Raw genomic sequence first — 13,411 nt, 5'->3', positions numbered from 1 at the left:
CTCTTACCGTGGGCTGACACTGACCTTTGTCCTCATAGAAAATGATCCTCAAAGTATTGGCTAGCTCTTCTATTCAGAGGCAAATCCTGGCCCATTCTGTGGCCAGGACTAGTCTCCACAGCCAAACTGCATTAACCATCCTTTTTCTCTCCACAAAAAGAAATTGTTGGTGAAAGGAAAACAAACTACAGTTTTTATCTCCCTTGACCTTGTTTCTGGAGGGCCTGCACCCAACAGCATGGCTCTGACTACCTTTACTAAGATTGCCCCCATCGTTGTTGAGCTAATCTCCACCTAAGAGTTCGGCTTGACTTCTGGGATCTGAATATCCAGCAGCTACTTTTATTCCAGTTTGTACCAGTACACAGCAGACGTGCGGCACTCACGCGTGTCTCCGTTGTTGACCGACCAGCTCTGACTCACCAGTTGGAGTCCAGTTAGCCAAAGTGGGGATGAGACCACAGAAGTGGGTGGGCAAGAGTGGCACATGCCAAGTGGCGGGACAGTGGATGTGACCCTGATACTTGCTCTGCGCCTCTCAGCCTGCTTCCCTGGTTTAGGAGATGGGGGAGGGGGCCGGGCAGTGGGATTTGAGGAAGTGATAGCAGAAATCAGTTTCACATTTAGGGAATGATAACAGTAGGCAGGCACTGTGCTAGGTCCTGTGGGGAGAGTAAAGTAAATGTGACCCTGTTCACGTTCTCCATACGAAGTGTGCAGGTTTAGGTGTTTGTGGTAGAAAATGGTGCCATCCTTTTTTTTTTTTTTAAATTGAGACAAATTTTGAGAATTTCTTTAAAAATCTGAACACTTTAGGTGGATTTGATAATCTCAACTGTATGTTCATATCTTGCAATTCAAGATAACCTCAGGACTAGATAATTTTGAAATCTGATTGTCTCCATCTGTTTATCCCATTTCCTCACAGGCCCATATGGTTCAAACTCCCATCTTTATACACTTTTTTTTTTCATCTAGCAAAAGCCAGATTTTTGGTTTCGATTCATCTGTCTTATTGAAAGATTATCTCTTCTTAGTAGTAATTTGGGAGTTATAGCAAATAGAAGGTGGACATATTCTAGGACCTTCATAAAATCATAGAACACTGGAGCAGTTGAGATAGAACATTTTGTAAACAAGATAGGTCTTGTTTACAAAATGTTCAAATCCATATGGACTCCATTTCTTCCAAGTTTCATAATGGAATGGATGCTGGTGGGTTTAGCAAAATATTCTACCAATAATTTGGATTAAAGGCGAGGCCAGTTTGTGAAAAGTTTACATAAAATAATTTTAGAGAAGCTGTTTTACTACCATCATGTGCAGCGTTCCAAATTACTATTCAGTGTTTACATCAAATAGAAGTCCTACTGAGCTTGTAATAAAGAAAAAATAAAAAATTTGTAATTGGCACGTTGAGTGGATGTTGCTAGGATACCAGACTTTTTTTTTTTTTCCAGGTGGTGTGTCAGTCATAAACAACACCCAAATCTCAGTGGTTTGAAACAAATGATTTTCACTCATGCTGTACATCCACAGGGGCTTGTAGGTAGGACTCTGCTCATGTGGTCACCTGGGGGCCGAGGCAGAGGGAGGCAGCACCTTATGTTTCTAGCATCTCAGTGTGACTCAAGTCTTGGTGCCCTGGCAGAAGAGCGCAAAGCATTATGCCCTGGCTCTTAAATGCTTCTGCTTAGAAGTGACACCAGTCACTCCCACTCCCATCCTGTTAGCCAAAGGAGGTTACATGGCCGTGGTTTACCTTAAGTTTTCAGTAAAGTATAATCTTTTCATGGACCTAGACGGAGAAGAAACCAAAAATACTGGTGAACAATGTTCACTTTTATTACAGTATGTGTATTAGGGTTCTCCAGAGAAACGGAACCAATGGGGGGGTGTGTATATCTGTCTATCCATCCATCCATCCATGGGGGGCAGGGAGGGGACATTTATTTTAAAGGACTTGCTCACACAGTTGTGGAGGCTTGGTATTTCAAAATTTACAGGGTAGGCTGGAGACCTGGGGAGGAATTGCTGTTTGAGTCCAAAGGCAGTCTGGCAGAATTTCTTCTGGGGAGGTCAGGTTTTTTTCTATTAAGGTCTTCAACTGATTAGATGAAGTCTGGCCACATTATGGAGGATGATTTTGCATTACTCAGAGTCTGCTGATTTAAATGTTAACCTCATCTAAAAAATACCCTCAGAAAAACATCTAGAATAATTGACCAAAAACTTCAGTACCATGGCCTAGCCAAGTTGACTCATAAAATTAGCCATCCCAGAATGTTAACTACATCCTTTGCATTATAAATTTTTCTTACAGACTGCAAAAAGTCTCAGATTTTTATTGCCTTGAAAAAAATCCTTTTTTCGTTGACAGGGGTTGAGGGACCTGTGTTCCTAGTGCCTTAACTACTTCTTCACTAGATTCCAAAGGAAAATAGTGATCGTTCCTTCCATAGTTTCTGAAGCTGGGTGTGGATAGGTTGGTTTGGTTTTGTTGCAGGATAACTTAAAAGTTCCCTATATTTCTGGATTTAAAAGAAAATGCAAAAGGTAAGAAAATCCTTCCCATGGAGCAGGTAAACATGATCCCAAGCCAGACACATATGTTTTCTGTCCACATATTGTGGAGAGCCATGGAGCCTTTCATGTACATCACAGCCATACCCTGTGTCAGCTGTGTCTCAGAGGCACAGGGTATATTACATCTAAAACTGAACCTCATCACTTTTCAAACATTAGGTTGGTATGGCTCTCACTTTCAGTATATTTGAAACCCATTTTAAGTATCTTTATCCTGAGAAAGTGAATGTGCTTCCTATTTGTCCTGTTGGTAGGACCTGACCTTTGAGCTGAGCATGCCTGCCTCACACCCTCTTCCCAGTCTCTCTGGCATGAGCACAGATGCAGAGATTTCTGGGATGATTTCCCCACCTTGGGAATGCGGTAGAAGATCCCCACGGGACCACACCTCCGCCCTGACCTCAGGAACTGACTGGGCAAGTCCTCGCAATCTCCCTCTGTGGTCACTGAAAAAGGCAGTCGCCTTTCCCAGACGCTGAAGCCTGAAGCAAAGAAGATCCGAGACTTGCCTGGGTCACCTGGGGAGTGGCTGCGACTAGAATAACAGTTCCCACTGATATTTGATCAGGCTCTTTTTTTTTTTTACATCTTTATTGGAGTATAATTGCTTTACAATGGTGTGTTAGTTTCTGCTGTATAACAAAGTGAATCAGTTATACATATGTTCCCATATCTCTTCCCTCTTGTGTCTCTCTCCCTCCCACCCTCCCTATCCCACCCCTCTAGGTGGTCACAAATCACTGAGCTAATCTCCCTGTGCTATGCTGCTGTTTCCCACTAGCTATCTATTTTATGTTTTGTAGTGTATATATGTCCATGCCACTCTCTCACTTTGTCCCAGCTTACCCTTCCCCCTTCCCATATCCTCAAGTCCATGCTCTAGTAGGTTTGTGTCTTTATTCCTGTCTTACCCCTAGGTTCTTCATGACCTTTTTTTTTTCTTGTTAGATTCCATATATATGTATTAGCATACGGTATTTGTTTTTCTCTTTCTGACTTACTTGACTCTGTAGGACAGACTCAAGTCCATCCACCTCACTACAAATATCTCAATTTCGTTTCTTTTTATGGCTGAGTAATATTCCATTGTAAATGTCCGTCATCGGATGAATGGATAAAGAAGATGTGATCAGGTTCTTAAGTGCTGAGTTCCATCGACTCCTCTGTTGATTGTACGTTTAATCAATAAATCAATGGTCTCTTTACTCATCGTCCCAGTAGTCGCAATAAGAAGGCCCCAAGGTGTGTGCGGTCCTCTGCGTTCAGAGATGATGTTGCTGACAGTGATTTGTTGGCGCTCCGCTTGGGTGTGACAGGAAAGATCAATAGGCAGCCAACAGCCCTTTACACCCCCGCCGAGGTACGAGCTGCCCTGGGGCTGTGTCTGCAGGTGCTGCGTCTTGAGTTTTTTGACATGACTGTCTTTTAGAATTTGTTCCCCCCGCCCGCCCCCGGAGTCTCCTGAATCCTAATTTCTACACGCCAGGCTGTTTCCCAGCAGACCTTTGCTGCATCTTCATGTTAGAAGCTGCATCGTCGGACCCGGTAAGTACGTGAGAGAGATGGAGACGGACTGTGTGCAATGGGATCTCCTTTTCCTCCCCGACCCAGCTCTGGCTGCATCCATTGTCCTTGGTCACAGGTACACGCACTCAGATGTCAAATAAAGACTGAAACAGTTTGGTGCCCTTTCTAGAGTGAGATTTACCGTGCTGCCTGACCACCCTCCTCTGCACCCTGTCACACCCACAGTGTGGGCTCAGGGGTCCCTCGCCCCCCACCCCTTGAAGCAAGACCCAGCCCATGAAACCGCCACACCCAGCACGTGGGGCTCAGAATCCAACCGGGTCGTGTTGTGTTTCCTGTTAGATACATTTTACTTGACAAGTTTACTGATGACTCCTCTTTTGCTGTTCTCCTTACCATCTTTCACTTTATTATATAACTTAAAAAAAAAAAAAAAACACTTTTCACTGAAGCTGATCACTTTGAGAATTGTGATGGAAAAGTCCAGGATGTAGGAAGATGTAGCGGGCCTCCATCAAAATGTCCTATTGTGTTTGCATTTTGGAGAAAAATCTATTTTAAGAACTATTTAAAATACTTCTTAAGAATGGGTGAGAGGGTGAGTGAGAATAGGTGCTTTTCTCCTAATTAGAACAGTGTTTTCCCAAATGAACCTGTTTTGCCCGTTCAGAGAAATGAAAGTATTGTTTTAACTGAAAAGGAAAACTAAGGTAAATAATCAAGCCATCAGACAGAGAATTTAAAAACCATTCTTTTTATTATTGAATAAAACCCAGAACAGACTCTTAATATGATTCCTTTTTTTATTGTCATTCATTCCCCTTTAACGGAGTGAAACTTAACTCCAAACTAAGGCGTTCTCTTCTCTTCTTGCACCATCTCCCCTGTGTTGTGGGAGAGACCAGCCTTGAGACTACAGTTCCTGCTCCTGACATCACCCCTCCCAGCTTATACAGGCATCATTTCTCTCCAAGTTGCGCTTCTTCTGTACGTCATGTCGATTTCTGTATTTTTCGAACAAGCTGAACCTACCTCGAGCTTTCCGTGCAGGGGGAGGAGATGTGCCGCAGTCACGGCTGACCTTCAGTGGAGGAAGGGCCCATCCCACAGGTAGTGACCCCTTGTTGGGGGGGATGGTGGGTGAGTGTCACTGACGTGGGTGCTTTAGGAATTTAACAAAACATGAAGAAAGAAGTTCCTCTCTGGCGCGTGGGGAGGCATGAGAGACACACCACTCCAGTTTAGATAGAAAACAGCGGGGAGACTAGATGGATTTTAGAGCCATTGTAGACTGGAGGCTCCTTGCAGGTAGGGCTGTGTTTGGCTTTGTATTTCCAGTGCCTGAAAGTGTCTGGCTCTTTGGTGTTTGTTTGCTGTCTTCTTGATGACAAGTAACACAGAAACACAGTCCTGACGCCCTTAAATAATTTACCTGGGTCGTTGGCAGGCATTTTTGCTTCCAGATAGACATGCTCTCATGCTCAGCATCAGGCCCACTATTATATATTATTGGGAAGTTTGGAAACACTGGCAAAGGCAGGGTACGGTGCTATTCCTTCATTTCCTAACATTGGCTGGCAGCTCGTCCCACTACAAGGAGGTCATCTGACACATTTTTGGCTTGCCTGGGTGACAGTTTCATCCCTTAGAAATCAGAAGAAACACCAAGGAGGGTTGATACTGGGCTCAGAGGAGGAAATGCTCACCGACAGAGAAGTGATGGGAACTGGGGAGAGTGACTTTGTCACGTAAAATAAACATGAATGTAGTCAGACGTGTAGCCCAGCCTTTAGAAAGGCAGATAGCCAAAAGTTCAGAGAAAACATCATCTTGTGAGAGGAGACTCCAGAAGGTTAGAAACCTTCATAAACTTTTTTCCGGTACAGAAACTCCAAAGAGAAAGTGAAGGATTGGCCTTCAGAGTGTTCCCCGTGATACCGATACCAATAGCAGCTGATTTCATGCTGGCCACTGTTCTAAGCTCACAGCAACCCCACGAGATAGACATTATTCTTCCTTTTGCAAATGAGCAAATTGAATCACAAAGACGGACTTGCTTGGCATCACCCAGCTAGTAAGTGGCAGGGGTGGGATTTCCGCCCAGCAGTCTGATTTCAAAGACCCTAAATAACCCACCACCTGAATATGTCAAGAAGCCCAAACCACAAATGAGCTGAGGCTTTTCAGAATAAAGTGAACCACCAAGGGCTAGGCCACTTGTTAACGGGGTGCTACCAGGTGGTAAGAAGGCCAGGCTACTCTATTCTTCCAAAAAAAAAAAAAAAATCTCCAAGCTGAAAGCATTCCTAGGAGAGAAAGGGAATCCACCAAGATACAGGAGACTGTAGCTCGTCCAAGTTAACTCATTGAATTATGTCCCCCCGCACAAAACAACTTGCTGGTGACCTTGAGGAAACACTGTTAGGAGTCTGTGAGATCCAAGAAAACAAGAGGCAAGCAAGTGCCCTGGTTTTAAGAAAGGAAGAAAAGGTTAGGAAAACAACAGATCTGTGACTTGAGGTTACAACCTTTCAAATTCTGAGGTTACTCAAAATAGAAAAAGGGGGAAAAAAGGGGTGATTTTTAGGAGGCACTTTGGGTTCACTTGAAGAAGGCATGCCAAGACCACATTAGCATGGTTTTGAGCAGCTACACTAGAGGAAGATCACTGTGACACCACCATCATCACCATCAATGTCATCCCAGCTAACAGCCATCCAGCCAGGCACTGTCTAGAGCACTCGGCTTACATCACCTCATTTCATCCTCAGAACCAACCGCCCTATGGCATAGCCACAGTCTCTCTCTCTCTCTCTCTCTCTCTCTCTCTTTTAAAATATATTTTATTAAAGTATAGTTGATTTACAATGTTGTGTTCATTTCTGCTCTACAGCAAAGTGATTTCAGTTATACATATATATATTTTTTCATATTCTTTTCCATTATGGTTTATTACAGGATATTGAATATAGTTCCCTGTGCTATACAGTAGGACCTTGTTGTTTATCCATTCTTTATATAATAGTTTGCATCTGCTGACCCCAAACTCCCATTCCTTCCTTTCCCCACCTGCCCTCCCCCTGGCAACCACAAGTCTGTTCTCTATGTCTGCGAGTCTGTTTCTGTTTCGTAGATATGTTCATTTGTGTCATATTTTAGATTCCATATATGTGATATTATATGGTATTTGTCTTTCCATGGTCTCTTAATCTTACCACACTGAACAAAATTTCTCAACCTTGTGGAAAAAAATAAAATAAAGAAGTTGTTGGTATGCGTGAAGGATTTGTAACTGATTCTTGGAAAAGAAACTACATAAATAAACACACCTGGGTGAGCAACTGCACTTAAAATGAGTTGCAATCTTCTGTTCTTGGTTCTATACAGTTTCATATTTTCATCAGTTACTCAGGTAAAAGGATCAAAGATTTTTCAGATGATGTAGTATAAGCAGGAACAGATAATAGAAATAGAATCAAGAATTGAAAAGCTTAATAATCTAGAATAAGAGAAGGAAAGCAATAAACTGGAAACAAAAAGCAGTTCAATTAGGGTTTGGGTTTTTTTTTAAGCTACGTAACACAGTTTGTATTATTGAATGATTGAATCTCATTGTAGGAAGGAATTGTTGGCTCTCTAGCTCATCCAAGCAGCCCCACTCAATAGTTCTCCAGGCCAATGTTTTTCAGTCCGCGTGATATGGCACTGGAGATGAAATCAATTTAGTGGATGAAGTTCAGCATTTTAAAAAAGTAAAATAGAGGGACTTCCCTGGTGGTCCAGTGGCTAAGGTTCCCCACTCCCAATGCAGGGGGCCTGGGTTCGATCCCTGGTCGAGGAACTAGATCACGCACGCATGCCTCAACTAAGACCTGGCACAGCCAAAATAAGTAAATAAATATATTTTTTTTTAAAAGTAAAATAGAAAGAATAACCCAAGGTGCACCATAGCAATTAGTGGTAGTAGTAGTTAGACTTTTGTTTCCATTTTATTCTCAATCACGTATGCATGTATATGGTGGTGATATAAAATATATTATCTACTATATGTATATACTATAATATATACTATGTATAATATTTAATAAATAGTATATTATATGTACTATGTATAACATATACATTGTACATATACTATGTATAATATATATATAAAATTTTCTGAAGATTGTGGTTGAAAATTTGAAAGCCACTGCTATGGCCCATTCTTAAATACCTTTCTTTCATTGCTTCATAAGTAAGACACTATCTACATGAAAATCTGCAGACTTCTACTTTGTATTTGTACAGATTTGACTCATAGGAGGATTTTTTCTATTAATATTGAATTTAAATTTGTTCTGAGCTTGAGCACATTCGTTGTCTCTCAGCCCTGCCACATACTGGCCAGAAGGTCTTTGCTCAAACAATTTTACGTCTTTAATCCAAGATATCCAAATATTTTGGATTAAATGCTCTTCTTCATAATCCTTAAATTTACCTTGGACAAACCTAATCTCTTCTTGTCAACCCTTCAGCTATTTGAAAACACCTCTCATAAATCTTCTCCCCCGTCCATCCAACTGCACTTCGGAAATGCAGGTTCAGAGTCCACAAGCCACTCCGGCCACTCTCTTCTAAATGCACTCCAGTTTGCATATGTTTATTCTGTTTTATTTATTTTCTTCTGTGTACTCATTTTAAAGTAAGTATGCAACGTGAAAAGTGACATGCAAGCAATGAACATAGCCGTGTTGGGTGAAGGAACTTATGGACAATGACTTTGCTGCTTCAAAATTGTTTTTTTTTTAACATCTTTATTGGAGTATAATTGCTTTACAATATCAAAATTGTTTTTAACGTTAGTTTAGACCCATCTTCCACAGAAATAAAGCAGGGTGCCCAGAATCTAATTCCAAATGTAGACTAGTGATCTCAGAATATGAAGAACACATTCTTGTTCAAAAGACAAAATTGCACTAAGAAGTTTTGGGTTGTTTTTAGTGACATGCTTGTAGTTTAAAACTCTAAAGTTTTTTTGTTTGTTTTGTTTTGTTTTTTATGCCTGCTGGTGAACCATATCTCTACCATCTTGGGTTGGTGCCATTGGTTTTTTTTCTGACCTAAGTAAAGCACTTAACATTTGTCCTTGTTTAATTTCATCTTGTTAGATTCAGCTCATTGCTCCAGCCTGTCAAGATCATTTTTCATTATTATTCTGTCGTGGGGTTGTCTGCCTGCTCATCCCAGGGCTGGTCACCTACAGGCCAGAGTCACATGCCCGCCACACCTCCCTCTCTCAGCCCTGGGGAAGGGGCCACAGGGAGCCCCTTGCCAGGTGACATGAAGGAGATGACAATAAGTATCCTTTCGGAGATCCTACAGCCAGTTTATCGTCTCTCTAGTTATCCTTGTGTTATTTTAGCCCATTTTTCTCCTTATGGTCCATAAAGATAATAAGTAGGCAACTGGTTATACTTACCTTTCTTACTTAGCTTCTAGGAAGCTCAGACCCTGTGCCAATTATCCATTTTCAATGGGTCTAAGCCATTCAAAATCGATAGAAATAAACTAATAACATATGTGGTAAAAAGCTTTTGTTTTTAAATGATGTGCTTCTATAATATATGTAATTTAAAAGAATCTGGCTATATAAATCCCACTTGGGACTGCTCCTATCTTGTATATTTCAAATAGAGTTTATTTTTATACGCATGGCACAGAAAAACCAAACACTAAAGGAGCGGCCATATTCGAATTTTGTTTAGACAAAAACTATGTTCGAATAATTAATAGTTTCTGCTTAACTACAGATCCTTCAGTAACACACGTGTGAATTTGACTTTGGGAGGGAGATAGAGGTGCTTTGGTGGAGGAATTAGTACTGATGTGCCATCTTACCCTGTGAGATATGCAAACAAGTCAGCAGGAGATTTAGTGAAATGATGGCGTTAAAGTGGTATTGTTGGCTCAGCTCAAGGTAGACCTTTCATTAAACTGAAGGGTGCTATGGCTACATGGATTTTGTCCCCTTCACAGCAATGTTTTCATGTGAAGAGAGAATTAAGTACTGGCCTAGGAATTGGGAAGGCTGGTGTTTCTCCTTCCAGCTTTCCTGCTCGGAAGCAAATGAGCACGTTTCTCTAAGATGCCGCAGACGTGGGCCCCCCTCACGTCTTAGAGGTGTGTGCAGAGGACGTCAGTGATTCGGTAAAGACACTGGCCAGTCTCCCGGCAGCAAGTGCAGGTGTAGTATTACTGGCTGTGCGGCACTGCCCTAGAGGCCGACTTCTACTGCGATTTAGCGGGAGGCCGGTGAAAGAGGCCGGTGAAAGAGGCCTGTCCGTTTCAGGTGCCCGTTTAGTAGAAGAAAGCGCTGTGTTAACAGAATGTGACAGAACTCCAGTGGGTCTGGGGGGAATTTGGACCTGGCTCCGGAGTTGAGGGTCATAAAGCCAAAGAAGGAATTTGTCCTTCAGAAATTGACTATAAAAAGTGAACCAGAGTTTGGTCTTTGTAGGTGCCTTGAAAAATGTTTTTTAAAATTTTCTCAATTTTGATGAAGGGCCTTCACGTTCAAAGATCCTGGTATTCTCCATTGGCAAGGGAGGGCGGGGTGGAGGGTGCTAATCAAACAATCTGCTTCTTTTTGATGCAGGCTGGATAAGAGGCTTGGATCACTTCCGTAAAGGGGAAACTTAGAGAACCCTCCTTGTCGGGACTGCTTCCATGGTGGGACACAAAAAGGCAGTGTGAAGGGCGAGAAAGTGAAGGATGATATTTAGGTACTAGAATAAGCATGTTCTTTATTTTAAAAAGAGGGAGAGAAAAAGGGGCAAAAGAAAATACATCCTTAGAATTTTAAAATTTCTTTAATTTGAGAACATCTGCCACGGAGGGAAGGATGGAAAACATTTGACAATGTGCAGTACTGAGGCGCCCTTACCTCCAGTTATGCTGCGGGCTTTTTACCTGCATCTTCTGAAGGAGTGGATTTGCCCATTTATGTTAGGTTTGCAAGTTCAGGATGCGAGTTCCTCCCTGAGGGGAAGTTCTCAAGGGGTGTCCTACTTACCCAGAGGGCCTTCCAAACCCTGGTCCAAGAAGCAGAAAATTGAAGTCTCGCTGCCACCCGTAATGTACTCTTTAGAACCCTCACAACCCACACTCTCTGTATACTTCAGTTTTCTGGAACATTGATGGCAGCTGTAACAGCACAGGGGTTGGGCCACAGGTTCCAGAGCTTCTCCGCTTAGGAGCAATGTGACCTCAGACAAGTTGTCCTAATCTTTCTATGCCTCGGGCTGTAAAGTGGGAGAGTATTAATACATAGTTTATAGGGTCATTGTGAAGATTAGATGAGTACATACAAGTGGAGTTAGATGTGTGCCTAGCACATAGTAAGAACTCAACAATTGGGAGCTATTATTCCTCCTTCCCTGGGAAGGTTGGAAGAGGATGATTAAAATGAATGAAACACATAGAGTTCTGAACACAGAGATGCATGCACCTTAGCTTCTGTCTGTGCTAAATTATTTAACAGATAGCCTCACAATAAGCATGGTACTGTGCTATGTATTGGAGCTTAGCAACTTTAAGATGAATCCTACCCTCCAGGGGTTTAGCGCTTGGTTGGTAGAGAAGATAAGCACACAAAGCCGATCAGTTGCAATGCAGGGCCGTGAGGGGGACCAAGTGGCCACATGAGGATAAAGAGTATACATGGTGTAGGAGACTTAATAAAGGCTACAGAACAGTCGTAAACGAATTACTTGAAGACTGATCTTTGAGACTAATTTTTGGCATCCAATCACAAGATGTGAGTGTTTGGGTTTTTTGAAAAGGGAAAAGGAAATTCTTAACCAACCCCCAGATACTCCTTCTCTGTACTTCCATAGTTGTATGTGATTCTATCTCTGCTGATCATTTATCCCATAGTTTTGTGATTATCTGCTGATGCTTTAGTCTCCATCTCCAGCATTACAAAGGCAGATGTTGTGTTATTCATCTTGATAGCCCAGCCCTGTGTACATGGCCTGCACTTAGTAGGCACTTAGGAAAGGTTGGCTGAGGAGTGGATGATGCTAAGAGGGCATTTTCAGCATGTCTAAGATTGAACGCTATCTACCCTATTTCAGATATAGGTTATATTTTTCGTTCAGGCTTTCTAAATACCAATTTTTAAAAGCCCCTCCTTTGTCTCCATACAAACAGTCTCCAGATCTCACTGGCTCTTCCCTTTACTTCCATTTCCTCCCAACAACATCACTGGCTCCAACACCCTACATCAGGCATGCCTCATTTTATTTCCGGATAATTACAACTAACACGATCCGTTTTTTCCCACTTTCACACCATTGTGCAATCTCTTTCTCCGGCTTTGAATGTTCTACTACCCTTCTCTATCTACCCAAACCCCACCTAACCTCTAAGATCCACCATCTTTTCTTGTTTCTAGTTGAAATACCTCTCTCTGCTCTAAATTCTGGTAGCCTGGCTTTAATCTCCCTTCTGATAACAGCTGTGATTTATTGCTATGCATCATTATACAAGGACACCTAGTCCTTACAGTATCCTTGTGAGAAATCTAATCATCTCCCCATCTCACAGATGGGAAAACTGAGGTTCATCAACATTAATTAACTTGCCAAGACCACACAACTAACTTGCTGTCTGACTTCTTTCTTCTACACCCTGCCACCCCACCCCAAGTAAAACGTTAACTCCTAGAGAGAAGAGATACTGCTGACACTTTCTCACATTAGCCAACTCTCTGTAAGTACTTTTTTTGCAAATAGTAAGCAACTATTGATTTGTTTTAAAGTCCTGTTCATCTGTATTGTTCTTTAACAGGAAGAATACAGGAGGGGATAATTGGGTAGAGAAAAAGCACCGAAAGATTCTTTTCTTCCAATGGAAGAAAGTGCATGGCGGCATGGAGAAGGAAGCAAGTCGACAAGCCTGCGACATTTACATAAATGTCCATCAATTTCCCATGTTTAAGTAAATTAAAGTCGAGTTCAACGAACATTGTGAAAATTTTTCTCTTTTCTTACACTGATTGTCCCAGAACTCCAGAAATCTGTAGTTTTAATAAAATTTTTATTTCTGAAGATTGCAATGCCCACCACAATAACGATACTAGAATAGCCATATCTACCTACAAACACCAATCAATGTCAATGGAAATTCATGACCAAGGCATGAAAAAGGGACAAAGGGTGTTAATAAGTTGCCAAAGGCAGGGCCTTCCCTGGTGGTCTAGTGGGTAAGACTCCACGCTCGCAATGCAGGGGGCCCAGGTTCGATCCCTGGTCGG

The sequence above is a fragment of the Neophocaena asiaeorientalis genome, unplaced genomic scaffold (assembly GCF_003031525.2).
Source record: "Neophocaena asiaeorientalis asiaeorientalis breed wild unplaced genomic scaffold, Neophocaena_asiaeorientalis_V1.1 scaffold7, whole genome shotgun sequence".
NCBI classification, from domain to species: Eukaryota; Metazoa; Chordata; class Mammalia; order Artiodactyla; family Phocoenidae; genus Neophocaena; species Neophocaena asiaeorientalis.
The sequence above is the reverse complement of the archived record's forward strand: the minus strand, read 5'-3'. Positions refer to the sequence as shown.